This window comes from Lepisosteus oculatus, chromosome 8 (assembly GCF_040954835.1).
Source record: "Lepisosteus oculatus isolate fLepOcu1 chromosome 8, fLepOcu1.hap2, whole genome shotgun sequence".
NCBI lineage: Eukaryota > Metazoa > Chordata > Actinopteri > Semionotiformes > Lepisosteidae > Lepisosteus > Lepisosteus oculatus.
The window spans coordinates 40,920,441-40,933,630 of NC_090703.1; positions in this window are offsets into that span (position 1 = coordinate 40,920,441).

Consider the following 13,190-nt stretch of genomic DNA (forward strand, 5'->3'; position numbering starts at 1 on the left):
CTCTTTCAAATTGGAAATGTCAACATGTTATCATTGAAAGGAAATAGCATTTTATTATCATCGAAACACCATAGGCTTAGTCTAAATCATAACAGTATCCAGAGCGTGGACATAGTTCGTTACAGATCGGCTTTTCCTAATGTTTAATGTCAGCTGATACTGTGTGACTTGAGGGTTCATTTCTACTTCACAATTCAAATCGGCTTTTCTTTCTTTTCATCCCCCGAATCAACAGTCCACTTAAAACTATTTGATCGTTTTCCCAAAAACTTGACTTCTGCACGCTAATGTAAGATGGGGACTGTGGACACAGAGGTGGTGGATACTTGCTCCTGTTGAAGGAATCAAAGTGTGTCACATAACGTGAGCCAGTGACCTCCAGCACCAATGCAACCCCTCTAATTATACAGTCATTTAGAGAAATACACATTCTCGCAAAGGAAACAAACAGAGTGCTGAACTGTGCACATCGCGACGCAGGCTCTCCTAAGCAGATTTTCCCTTCCTTTCATGTTCACATGACTGCTGAGAGGATGCTGATGTCAAGATCATGTTGAATCATGTGTGCTACTAGCAATTGTTGAAAATTGCACCTCCACAAAGCACAGTTTTGGACAAAAATCAAATCATGTCAAACTGTTTGGAGTGGCAAGTAAGGAAGGTATTACTGCTAGGTGCAGATGAAAAGTCAAAGGACCTGTGACATAGCATCTAATCCTGAAACAATTTGATCCTTTTATCTTTGGGTCAAAGATGGCTTAATGACTTGTGCCCTTTTTGCAGGTGCAGCTTCCGTAGTTAATGGTATTTTCACTAAGTGCAATGAAGATGGCATTTTCATTTGACCCCGCAAAGCACTTTGTACTACTGCTCCAGTAACAAATGACGTCTCAAGACCTCTGTTTTCCACAATACCCTTCCCAAGCAGGGCACACAGCCCAGCTCACAGGCAGAGAGCCTGTGGATGGAGGTGGATGAAAAAACAGGACATGTGTATCCCATGCAGATCTAAGCACCCCTAAGGCCTTGATGCTATGCTTGTGAAGGTGCTGGAGATCTACTATAAAGAAGTAGCAGACAAGAGCAAAGAAGGGGGTCACTCAAACATATTTTCTGGGTGGTCTATCCTAGGGTTGTCCAGTCCTTGTCCTGGAGGGCTGGTATGTTAGAGGGTTTTCTAGGTCTCATTAATGCACCATCATCTGAAGAGCTGGTTGAAGTTGTTACATTTCTCTAATGAAGTCGGTAATGTGCTGATTTGGGTCATCTAGAGCTCAATTTGAATGAGAACCTGCAGACATACCAGCTATTCCAGGACTAGAACTGAACTCCCCTAATCTAGCCAGCTGGGGATGATTCCTCACAATTCAAAATTCTGTTTTCGCCACTGAAAGTGTATTCTTTTTATTGTTAGGACAGCAGAAACATCAAAACACATCAATCAGATTTTCAGTATTCTGAAACGTGCAGACAGATGAGATTAATACTGTGATGCAGAATTGATCAGATTCGATGAGTCCCTGTTCTGGGAGATGGAACAGTAGTAGGCTAGTGTTTCAGTCTGGCAGGGCATAATGTGTCATCTGTCGTACTCTGTTCATTATCTTCTCAGACAGTCAGCTAACAGGCGCCTTCTGTGCTTGAACATTTACAAAGTGCTCGCAAGACACCAGGTGACACCTGGCCTTAAGTCAAATATTAAACTTTGCTGAATGCACTTTCTACCTGGTAATACATTGAATGTGTCCTGCAAAAACAAACAGCATCCTTACTTGAAATCTTTCTCTCCAGAATCATTCTATTCTTAAACTCTGTAATGTGGGAAAACATATACTGTACATTAATGAGAGGCTTCGTAGATTTATCACAGGTAATGCCGGCTATGTGAGCTTCAGTACTCTGGATCAAAATGAAATATATCTCTGGGAGGCCCCATTCCTGTATTAAAACAGTATTCGGCCTGTCAGAGGTAAGTTCCTGGTGCTTCAGTCACCTGCAGTTAAAGGTTGAATTTCATTCCCCGAAGGCTGTAGCTGAGCTGCTTCTGGAACCCCTGAAACTGTATGGTTCAGAAAAGGAAAACACATATTCAAAAATATTAAACACAGAAACCAAAAACAGAAGAAGGAAGATGGGGAGTGATTGAACCAGTACAGGGCTCTTGTTCAGATATTGAGCCCTGAAGTCCTGATATTGCCGGTTTGAGTGGACACTCTGTTGTAGGTGACTGGGTATCCCCATACAGGTGTGCACATCTGTCAGATTGCCCTTCAGGGTCTGTAATGCTTGAATCTGGCATAGTATCGTAAGCAAGGCTCATACTGGTATCCCATGTTATTCTTGTGTGTATATGCAAATATATTAAGCATGTGTTGACAGCTTTGGGAGTGGGAGCTGCACGATGGTTCCAGCTTATGGCCGCTGTGCTGCGAGCAAAGTGGGATTGTAAGTGTGAACAATAGTGTGTGGTTAGCATAACGGTTGTAAGTGCAGTAGCGGATATAAAAATTGGTCCTTCAAAACGTGGGTGTGTGCAGGTGGGACTAGAAAAGGAAAAAAAAACTAAATCTGGATTTATTTTGTAAATTAAGAAACCTGAATGTGCAGTTGCTGTCCAGTTCAATTTCCCCTGTTTGACTTTGGGAGAGACGGGGACTGTGACTTCTGCTCTTTCTCTTATAGCCCAGTTTTCAATCGCAGGAGAATTGTTTCCTAAATTACACCACCAGAAGAAGCACAGACCAAATATCGTTTGCATATTTACAACATTAACGAACACATCAAAAGTATCTAAATTAATTCAGCTGAATGTTAATGATTTGCCCTACTATACTAGATCTTGATAAAGCACGATATGGTGTGCCATCTGCTGACATATTGCAACAAGTAAGCCAGAAAATAGCTAATGGAGAGAAATAAACTATGCAATGCAATCAGCCTCATATTGCTACTTGTGATTTGAATAGAGAACCAGGTTCTTTAATCTGGGTAGCCTTTGTCAAGGTTGGATAACAGGGAAAATACAGTTCACCAAGAGCTTGTTTAATTCTGTGCCTCGACTTTTAGTTTGGCTGTTTGCCAGCTGCATTTGATCACGGTGTGCGTCCACTAATTAAATCTGAATCTGCATTAACTAACAGGGGAGGGGCTGGAATGGTGATGGGCTTCCAATGAAATGGAAATATATGTACGAGCTGAGGATTTTCACTTTCGAAGGACACATTTCTATCACAGATATATATTTAATGCCATGGAGATGGGTTTGCATCTTAAAGTTTCTTAAGGTTTGGGTTTGCTCTTGCTAAATTCAATGTGTATTCAATGTGCTCCTTTTCTGACAGATAATAATAATTCCTTACACTTTTATATAATGCTTTTCTGGACACTCCACTCAAAGTGCTTTACAGGCAATGGGGACTCCCCTCCACCACCACCAATGTGCAGTTTTACATCTCATCCAAAGGATGGTGTCTTTTTTACAGTCCCCATCTGGGGATATACTATACTGGGACATTAGGACTTACACAGACCATAGTATGAGTGCCCCCTACTGGTCCCTAACACTTCTACCAGCAGTCTTAGCCGATGAGTATGTAAAGGCATTTCATTCAGTTAAAAAAGAAACATTTCTTCTGTTCAGTCTCACTGTTCAGTTGTTCAGTGACCAAAATACAGCATTGCACATGTCTTGCTTCAAAGCTGTGTTGAGATCTGTTAATGTCTGCAAATCTCTCTTTGCCCTCTAGACCATGATAAGGGAGCATTCCTGTTTCATGGGATTTTCTTAAGTTTTTCTGAAACCACCCATTCTGAGAAACATTCCGCTAAAAACAAAGTTATATTTTGTGACGTTCTCAGATGAATTTGTTTTAGTGACTGAAGCCAAACTCGGCATTCCCTTTTGTTGATGTATTCAAAACTAAAAGCTCTTAAAGAAAGCAGTTTAATATGCATCTATACATCTGCTGTGTATTTGGAAAAGATAAGGGATTTTTTTTTCTTCATTCTGACACCCAGGTGTAAGAGTAAACTCAGAAAAGGCACTGAAAGAGGCAAAACGACAAGCTTCACCCTAAATGTTTAATAAAGCAGCCTTACTGGAGCAACCACACAAGATGAATTTAAATACTTATTAGAAAAAATATTCAAAATGATTGTTGCTCTCATGCAAGATGACTATTTTCTTAACAGATTAACTAGCTGCTGAATGCAGTCTCAGTTCAACTGAAAGTGTTCACTTCCAGCTGGTGAGAGTAAACAAAGCAGCTCAAGGCCCCAGTCATCTTCTGGCAGCCAGACAAAAGCTGTGTTTTGTGCAGCGCAAAGATCTTGTGCCAGCCCTTTTGTGCTGATCGCTTTTCTGCACCTGGGTGTACAATGGTTCACATGACAGAGCAGTCCCTGTCTGATCGTGGAGGTGGGGAGGGGGGCTGGGTGGATTTGGTGGGGTGTGTGTGTGGGGGGTGGTGGGGCAGTTGATAAAGGCCCAGGGGCCTTCTTCCTGATATGCAAATAGCTGAGGTGAGAGATTTGTACATGTGGAAGACAACCCGGAGTTGTCGAATTCGGTTTCTGCTACGAGGACGCTGGTAGGTGTGGGTGGGAGAGCTCGAAGGTTGCCTATGAGGGCTGTTATAAAACTGCAAAAAAGAAAATCAAACCTACACTCAAAAGAAAGGCAGATACGGAACTTTGGTTTGGTTCTCACTCCTCTGTTTGTGGCAGTGGAATTACTTCTCTCCCTAGCAACACTTTAAAACACAGGTGCACAACTGAGGCCCTGGAGCAGTGCCATGCAGCCCAGTTTATAGGCCTATTTAATCAACAGCTGGAGGTCGAAGGCTAATAGTGGGTTTAAGCAGGTGAAGTGAGAGCATGAAGCATGAAGACACTGCAGAACTCCAGGACTAGAGTTGCACAACTTCCTTTGAAACATTACTGGAAGTTTAGGAATGGCCAATGATTTGTATCCTACCATACATTCCCTGTTTCCTGGGTGTATACTTTCCAAGTCCAAGTTTTCTTCAGTATAAAAATGGTATTCGTGGTTAACATTGGACATCAGGGGAAAAAAAAACGTGCTTTAGGTCTGTGTTTGAGAATAACATTGTCCCTGCACTGAGAACTCGATTTCTGCAGTTTTTATCTGATGCCCAAAATTTTTTCTTTTTTTTTTCCAAAGAGAATCTGTTTTGTGTAGTAAAAGTGGCTAATTTTACTTCAGTGACAAAAGAAGGATCCTGGAGCTCAAACAGATACAGTGACAATACTAAAAATGGGAACTCAACAATGTGAAGATTCTCAGCCGCTGGATGAAACCCACTAAAATGACAAACAATCACTTGTGGTACTTTCTTGGACAGATTGGCTACGTGGGATTGCAGTGAGCACAGGGACTGCCCTTCAGGGATTCGATCATGGTCTCTAGGAGCCTCCTAGCTAAATCAGCAGTGAATTCCACCATAGAATTCACAGCATTCCAGTTTGCCGAGTTGAAGCAGATCTACAACAGAACGACTGAAGATGAATTTTCACAGTTTGGATTGGTTTTTGGAGTCTGTACCTAAACTCCATTCAAATGTTAAGACAGGACCAGAAGTGAGCTGTTCATGCAAGGAGACACTCAAATTAAACAAACTGAAGCAATTCTATAGGGAAGATGGGATGACAATTCCTAAAATCTGAGAGAAGTACACAGGATACATCTTGTTGAAATCATTGCTGCACATGGAGCTGCCACTAGTTACAGTACTATTTGTGGCCATACAGCCGAACCAAGTGGGTTCACAAACTTTTTTTGGCACTTTAAATCTGATCTTCATAAAATGTGTTTTTTTTTTTTGTTTTCCACTTTAGCAGTCACAGAAGGAAAAAGTATTTGCTTTCGAAACATACTGCTCTTTTCCCACTATTTACCGGACAAAATAGCTTTCCAATGAATGAAGTGTGGTTGAAGGATATGGACTGGCTTGGGTTTTGTTTGAGAGAAAAATGAAAGAACATGCAAGTTTATACTAATGCTGGGTCAAGGTCCTGTCAGAGCCTCTCCGGGCTACAGATCAGCAGCTCTGACATTTGATTACGATTTCCATGGACTGTCCCCCTTCACCTACCCAGACATTGATGCTCTGTGTATTTACAGTGTTGTTTCAGAGGGGCCGGCTGCCCCTACTCAGATTGCAAGTAGGGCTGACCTTTGGGGCTCAGCTTCTCTGAACTGGGAACGTTTGCACTACAGAAAACACAGGAAAAATATTGACTTAATGGGATGAAAATAAGAGGCTGGACAATCTCCAGGAAAACACCGCAGTTGTGATACCCTGACCCGAGATTCCATCAGACTAAAAGTAAGAGAATCTGCCAAAACTGAGAAGGAGCTACTGCTGTTTGATTTTACGATGAAGGAGCTGCATGCCAGGGAAGACCAATACAGAACAGGCTCCTCCTCTTGCTGAAGTGAAGTAAAGACCCTGACAAACAGTTCCACTTCTTAGTTTTTTTTGGAGTATTTTTGGAAAATGTTTACAGGGGGAAGATACTCTTAAATTGTTCAGGAATTTTTACAAATGCATCAAGTACATGGACTTAAGTACCGTCCTTTGGAAAATGAAAGATGCATGTAAAACCACAGTAAAAAAGATCATTGAGATTGCTACACCTGCTGCCTGGTAACTTTCAACAACACGTTTCAATTCTGTTTCAGAATTTTAGATCATAGGACTTCTTGACATAGGTAATAGTGTTTACTAAGTGCTGATGTTTACATGGAAAATAAAACAATAGGTTTATGCACCTTTATAAAGAAGCTTTAGGAATGCATAAATACACACTTAATGACTTCTTTCTTGCCTTGTTAGTAGAGGTTGTCACCAAACCCTAATTCTGTATTGAACTAGTTTTTTTTGGTACAGCAAAAAACATGGAGTGAAACTGAGGTACCTGAATAGTTCAGTTGATAAAGATTGCCTTGAGGAGTGCTAAAAGAGCCTTATAATCCAGTTTTGTTTCTTTCTCTGTTTTATATGTCTTTAAAAAATTTCTTTAGCAATTGCAAGTTACATTACTCTTTTTTCAATTAGGAGACACCAATCAGCATAACTGTAACGTACAGCTTTTGTACAGAGGGAAATGAGGACAAGTGCACACCCTCCTCCAATGCACCCACTCGTTAGAGCCATTCGTCATTTGACACACTACGCACTTCACAGTGCATTGCACTGAGATAGCAACAATAGGAGGTGCAGGTGCCAGCCAGGTCCCAGGTGTTGCTGTTGTACCAAAAGCTGATGAGAACCCTTACCTACCCAACCTCAGTGGCATTCAGCTAAATGTGTTCCAGCACTTGAGGAATGTTCATCACTGTCAGCTAAATTAATGGGTTGAACCAGCTGCCGAGGCTTATCCTGCACTCTGTGTGAGCATTCTCAGAAGGCCTCAGATAATCACTTTTTAAGTGTGAGCTATCTCCTTAGCAGAGTATGACTAGGATTGCAATGCTGGCACTACACAACTGGCCCTGCACTGGAACAACAGCGACCCCTGTGGGTGACTATGCACCTGTGAGTTGAAAGTTTTATTCAGTTTGAGCTGCGTCTGCCATCTCAATGGTTCCGTGGGCTTGCTATGTGACTGGGAGATGACACTACGCATGAGAATGTCGGTAGTCTTCATTTCTCCTATGCAAATATAGGCTTCTGTGGTCAGCAGACTTAATTACAAGTAGATATTTGTAAATCTGAGGAAATGAAAAAAAAATGTCAACTGTAAAATAAATAGTCTAACCAAAGCAAATAATGCAATCAGTTGGGACAAAAGAAGAACTCTTTCTCTATAAATGATTTCAGAAGCAGACAGTCAACCTGGAACCATGCTATTGCACTATAGACAGTCTAGCCGTTAAGGACTGAGTGAAAGATTGGGAAACAATGCTAGAAAATGAATCATCTGACAGCACATGGGTAAAACTCAAGGGCAATACTGGGTGCACAGAGCAAACCCATTCCTAAGATAAATAAATCCAATTCTTAAAAGCACTGCCCTCCGGCGTTTAACAGATGAATGAATTGCCAGCATGTGTCAAAAAAGATATTGGAAAATGTCAGGTAGAAATGAGGAAAACAGGTACGGGTGTTAAAAATAACACAAAAAGATTCTTTCCACAATCAAAGAAGTAGTAAAGAACCTAAGAGATAGCAATGTATTAATTGCTGTACTAGAAATAATTATTTTTTTAAACAAGGATGATGCAAAGAAATAAGAAATTGCAAAGAAAATGCAAAGAAATTGGTCACTTGACCAATCTGAGCGTTAGTGAAATTGAAGAACCAATTAAATAATAATACCCTGGGAGTGGTGGTGTTTCTCAAAACTAACGTTATGATAGTGGTTTCACTACAAAATATACATTTATGTTGCATTAAGGTCTATTCAATATAGTCTAAAATGCAGTATACAAGTTATCCCAAATGAATACATTTAGAGTTGGAATTTAAAACAGAATCAGCTAAAGACTCTAATTAAAACTGGTAAGTAATGCTAAAGTATGAAGGTTGTGTTCATTGCAACCTTAAAGATGTTCAGAAGCCCAGGAGTCTCTTTAGAACACAGGTCTTTAACGTCAGAACAATGTGATCACTCAGCTATCACTCTGCTTGAGAGGAGAGACCCCTCTCCCTGTGAATCTTTGTATGTTAAAAAAAGAATTTTAAAATGAATGTGAATGTGACTGAAAACCAGTTAGAAATCCGAAGCACCAGGGTGATGTTTTCTTAAGCCAAAGTCCCTGTAAGTGTAAGTGCAGTTGAGTTCTGGAACAGATGTCATTTAGAAACTAAACCAAAAGATGAACCAAAAAGAACAGGACTGATAAGATTCGATTCGGCACATAACACCAAAGCATGAAACAAGGTAACTGCTGGTTCCTTAGCAATCATGTCTCCCAATTTAGTGACATTACTTAGAATGAGATAGCAAGCTAGGCATCAAATACAGCTCAAATATGTTAAACATATTTCAGTGCAGGATCCAGCTGCACTCAAAGTCACCCGGAAGTCGGTAATTAAAAAGCAGTGCTGCCCTATGGCAGTACACTTCACTGAGACAGACGATTATAGCATACCATGTTCCAATGGTTCCTCATCATAGGTGGGAACTCAAAACAACAGCCAGGCTGGCTTCGGTGATCTCACCAGAGGGGAAAATGACTAGAGCAAAACTGACTCACTCCATTCAAGTAACCGGAGGTTAACACGAATGTGGGCAGAAAAAGTATTTTTATAAACATCTGTGTATAGCATCAGGTGTAAAAAAAGAAACCAAAGATCAATGGGGCCAAATTGGTCTTCAACAGAACTTTAACTTAATTTGAAGGTTAGGAATGAATTGAGTGAAACCATAATTAGGCACTCCTAATTAGGCTATTGAAAAATGAAAGAAAACTGATATATTCCACACAGCAGCTGAAGAGCTCCCAAAATGAATGGTGAAGGAAAAGGCACAAAGGATTTGCATGGTGATGCATTTCTGTGTGTTGCTAACAGCATCAACACCAGTTAGAAATACACGGTTATAGGAAAAGCTAGAGAAACAGACAGATAAAGAAGGAGGGAGAGAGAAAAAATGTTTCATGAATTTCCTTCTTGCCAGTTTGGCAGGAGCTTTCAGGAACATTGTGTTAATGATTAATATGAAGTCAGTGGAATTCCAGGCACTGGCAGTCTCCAGGCCTGAGACTGAACTGCATTGCTAAATCAGCAAAGACAGTTGTCAAGGTAACCTGTGTGTAATCTATTTAACGGGCTCCCACAACTCCAATCAAGGTCAGATAATGCACACTTGAGTGCCGTAGGAACATGCTCGCACAGTATCAGAGCTTTGTGTTTGCAAGACAGCAGGGAAGGAAAAACCTCATTAGCAAGAAAAAGAGAATTACGACAAAAAAATTGTACTATTAATGTGGTAATTGTGAATTCAGGAGACATCTTGCTGGAGAAACAATCCGGAATCTTGTTTCCAAAACTCCCTGAAGCAAAAGAGGTTTAAAAATAAGAAGACCCTCCCCACTGTGAATTGTGCTTTAAACCCAAATAAATATCAGCTGGACTTAGATAGGTTTGAAAAATTAAATGGTGGAATATGTTAGCAAAAAGGATCCAATGGCTGATTTTCTGTTCCTTCATTCCAGAGTATTTTCAGCATTAGAGATGCACATATCTAGAGAGATGGGATTCTCAACTATGCTTCACTGGACAACCCCTTTTCAGGCAGCAGCTCTTGACAGATACCCCAAAACAAAATGTTTAATCAATCTGTATCACTTTAGATGAAATTCAACAATATTAAAAGTCCATCTGCACACTGACAGATTCACCATAAGCGTCTGAAGATCGGATACAGTGAAGAAGCCTGCAGTATGAGAGTGTTGATTATAAACTTCTAGTCCTGGGGTGAACGATCTCTGGAGACCAACTGGACAGTCATTTAAAAGCTTAGAGGTCCCAAAGACGCCTGGTTGAGAGCTACCTGATGCCTGTGAACATGTTTTTCTTTAGTGTTGATAATTGGATGTTGCCAGTCCTACTCATAGACTGAAGCCTACTTTAATACTGTACTTGCTGAATGAAAAGAACATACATTTGTAAGACACATGGTACCACGTTGCATTAAACAGGCAACAGTCAATGATGTCAGGAACTCCAAGTGAGATCACGTACATAGAATCTTTCATTTTCTGTGAACAATTTGGCAGCTGAGAAATGAATAAGCAGAAGCTTATAGACAGGTACTTATTAAGCTAAGCCAAAAACAACGCAATAAAAAACATTAAAAAAATATTTCAACTCTTACAGCTGGAGTGCATCCCAGAGCTCAAACATTACAAACCTTCACACTCAATTGCTACCAATGAATGGAAAAGAAGCTGCAGATCTTTATCAAGGAGAAGCAAGAGTTTCCATAAAATCCACTGATGCTAACAGGACATAAAATATACTGGAATCTTTCCCACTGCAAAAAAGGTGAACTTCACCTGCTGTATTTAGAAGGGAAATTAAATATTTCCACAAATATGAGAAAAAATGAATTCTTAAAATTAGAATCTGAGTTCTTTCAAGACCAACAACCTGAATCCACGTGACAATGAATCCAATTTTCCGCAGCACTGAAACTCTCTCACTCCTGTCTGTCTTCTCTCTTTCCTATTCCTTCTTGCCTTTCACTTTCTCCCTAACTGCCATGTGTTGCCCCCCAGCTCCAGACTTCTGAGTGTTGTTTTCACTAAACTGGGGGGCAGTTTGTCTCACCCCTGAGCTGTGAAATGCCATCAGAACATCTCATCCACCTCCATTTTAGTTCTGGTCACACTAGAGCCATATGAGCTCCTTTATTAAGGCAAGAGGCAATAAATTAACCAACGCAGACATTTCATAATATGAGTCTAAGACACATACATAAATAATATTCTCCACCGATACCTTTGGTTAATCACGCTGCTTTATAAGAAAGTATGTTTTTTTTGGTGACAAAAGAAATACAGCCGATTTCTGCTTTTACCTGAGTCATATCAAAAGTAACAATGGCCTAATTTAAACTGCCAATTTGAACATAAAACTTCTTGCCAGCAGCCCTGATAAAGCTAAATGCTTGCCATCTTTATCATCTCCAGGACAAATCTGTCTTTGTATAACTTGTACATCAAGTTATGACAGTCCCTCTGTGCTTAACACATCAATATCTGTTGTGCAGACTTTATGGCTAATGGTCTTTGCATTTCTTCTAAGCAGCCACCAGAGTGGACCCAGACAGACAGTAGTTACACAGTCATGATATTTACGATGCACATGGACAATCTATCTCTCCTCTGAGAACCACTTAACCTCATAAGTGCCTTTTCACATTATTTCAGTGTCTCAGGATCTCCATCCAGAGACAAGCATTCATGCAGGACATTAGTCACATTAAAATAAAATTTTCAGTCAAAATAAACAGAGCTGTTATTAACAACAAAATACTGATTAGTAATACGAAGTTCTTCAGCGATGACTGCAGATCTCTGGGACACCAGTGTGAAACATGTGAACTTCCTTTTTTTCATTCAGCAAATGGTATGATTTAACAGATACTTTTTTACAATGTTCTCACAAAATAATTTAACTCTGAAACACAAACCCCTCACTGTTGCTTCTAATGACCTCTGAGCCTTGGTGCCACAAATGTGCTCTCCTGTCAGGGGTCTCACAGCTGAAGGGAACCCAGGTTCAATTCCTGGAGTGGAGTTTGTATGTTCTCCCTATGTTCATATGAGTTTCCTTTGGGTACTAAGTGGCTAAGGATCTGCGCCTGTGGCTGGAAGGTTGCCGGTTCAAATCCCGCAGCTGGCAGAGGAATCCTACTCCCTTGGGCCCCTGAGCAAGGCCCTTAACCCGAACTGCTCCAGGGGTGCTGTACAATGGCTGACCCAGTGCTCCGACCCAGGCTCTCTCCCTGTCTGTGTGTCTCATGGAGAGCAAGATGGGTTATGCGAAAAGACAAATTCCTAATGCAAGAAATTGTATAGGGTTAATAAATTGATGTTATTTATTATTATTATTATTATTATTATTATTATTATTATTATTATTTAAGTACAAAGACGTGCTCGTAGGTTAAGTAGCTTCTGGGAAAATTGGCCCTGTTGTGGGAGTGTGTGTTTGTGTTTGCATGGGTCTGTTCTTTAACGGACAGGTGTCCTGTTCAGGGTGTACCCCGCCTTGCACCAGTTGCTAGGTAAGATAGACTCTAGCTCTCCCACAAGCCTGAATTGGATAAAGTGGTTAGAAAATGGATAGATGTTCTTGGTCGCCAGCTGTTCTTCTAGAGGAAGCTCCTGTGGTGTAGAACCTGGTTGTAGTGCAAACTGTGACTTGATTGATATCCAAGATCTGATCTGTCATTCTAATTCGTACAACAGTGTCTGTGACCGCGATCAATCCAAACACGAGCAAGTTGAAACCATTTAATTGCATCTGCTTTAAAATTTAATTGACCCCGGTTTTTTAAAACAACACTAATCATAAATTTGAAAAATGGTTTCACAATATACTGTAGTTCTTGAGTGGCACAGCAGTAAGTATTGCTGCCTCACAGCTCTGGCTCTGGCTTCAGTTCTGAATGTGGGTTGTTATTTGTGTGGATCTGTACGTTCTGCCAGTGTT